Below are 2,230 nucleotides of genomic sequence, written 5' to 3'. Positions count from 1 at the left end.
GAGATGCTTACGGAATACTATTTTAAGATTTAGTATACTAAGGGTATAGATAATACGCGGGTAGATACTCTAAGCCGTAAAGCTAAACTATAAAATAAGGAAAAGCTATTAGGGGCTTTATTATAGAAAGATATAGACGGATTAATTAGGTATAATTATCTAAAAATTGTAGTAACTTAAAAAGATGACGAATTAGAGAAAGTCTATAAGATACTAGAAAGCTTTTAAGTATAAAGAATTCTAGAAATATAGCTAGAAGATCTATAGACGGATATATACGAAAATTGAGAAGTAAAGTATATCCTAAGAAGCATAGTAGAGCAGTTTATGGAAGACTTTTATAAGGGACTAACTTAAGGACATAACGGAGCTATGGGCTTAGTGTTAAGACTTTAGGAGGAGTATATTATTAACGGAATTTAAAGGATAGCTAGAAAGGTTATAAAGGAATATTTAAATTGCTAAAGGAATAAACTGATAAGGCATAAGCTATATAGAGGGCTACAACCTATTAAAATACTAGAAAGACTATAGGAGGTTATATTATAGGACTTTATTATTAAGTTGCTAAAATTAAAAGATCTTATTACTAGATAAGATTATAACGCGATTTTAGTGATAATAGATAAGCTTATAAAGTGGGGATACTTTATAGTATATATAGAAGAAATCTTAGCGAAAGATGTCGCTAGAATCTATATTAAAAAAGTGTTTATAAGATATGGAGCACTAAGCAAGATTATATTGGATAGAGATCTAAGATTTATAGTAGTATTCTAGAAAGTGTTCTTAGTGAAGTAAGGAGTTTAAGTAGCAACTTTTACTATATATTATCCGCAGACAAACGGTTAAACGGAAAGGTTAAATTAGACGCTAGAGCAGTACCTAAGGCATTATATTAATTATATATAGAATAATTGGGTATCGCTATTACTAGTTATATAATTTGTATATAATATAACACCCTAAGAAGGGATAGGCATATTACTATTTAAGGTAAATTATAGATATAAGCTAAGAACATTATTATTGCTATAGTAAGTAAAGAAAATAAGTAGTATAGCTAAAGAGAGAATAAAGATATTAATAAATTTTTATATAGACCTTATAGAATTAGTAAAGAAGGTATAAGAGAGAATAAAAAGGTATTATAATGCTAAGAGATCTAAGGGACTAGATCTTAAAGAGGGAGATAAAGTATAGCTACTATATAAAAATTTTAAGAGTTAACAACTAAGCAAGAAATTAGACTACGTTAGACTAGGACCTTTTAAAATTATATAAAGGATTTTACCAGTTACGTTTAAGTTAAACCTACTAGCTAGAATGAAGATTTACCCTATATAGCATATCGCAATGCTAGAGCTAGTATATAGGAATATTAAACCACCGGTCTATAAAGCAGATACGTATAAAGGATAAGAAGAAGATAAATGGTAAGTTTTAAAGATCGTTAATTATAAGGACATTAACAACGAAATATAGTATAAGGTTAAGTAGATAGGCTATACTAAGACTACCTAGGAGCTACTAAAGAATTTAAAGAACGCTATAGGAAAGGTATAGGAGTATCGGAAGAGATTAGGTTAGGTAGTATTAATAAAGAAGGATCGCTAAAGAATAAGTTACCTAAGGGGGACCTAAGAAGAGCAGTTGCTGAACTACTTGGATCTGTTTCCTTCTCTATTAGAGGAGAATCCGTTCTTTTATTACCTAGTTTCTGTAGACCTTGTTCTATAAGTTTCTACTTCTTAAAACGGACCTTTTTATAAACCTTTTTAAGACGAAGCAGATAAGTAGACGCCGTAATTTAAGTATTTAGGGCCTTCTGTTCCGCATTACGGGAACGTTCTAACTTAGCAAGGGCTTGCAATAGTTTACCATTTAGCCGCGTAGTAGTAGATTAAACACAAGACCCTAAGATAAATTAATTAGGGAACTAGACGACTATTAAGAGTAATAGGTTATATATATTTAGCATTAGAAGTAGAGTAAACGTTATAGGATAAATAAATATTCGCTTTAGTACACTCTAAGTAAGAGGACGGTTGTTGCGAAGATGGGTTCGCTAATATAATATAAACTAACCCCTCTTTTAAATAATAAGAATACGGAGATAGTATAATCTTACTAAGAGATAATATTATAGTAATAGTGCGAGCACGACGTTGGGTGTATAAAGAAGAAATTGCCTTAGGTATAATAAGTAATGGTATTAACCAAATTAATT

This window comes from Cenococcum geophilum, assembly GCF_001692895.1.
Source record: "Cenococcum geophilum 1.58 unplaced genomic scaffold K441scaffold_14, whole genome shotgun sequence".
Classification (NCBI taxonomy): Eukaryota; Fungi; Ascomycota; class Dothideomycetes; order Gloniales; family Gloniaceae; genus Cenococcum; species Cenococcum geophilum.
Note: the sequence above shows the minus strand (reverse complement) of the source record.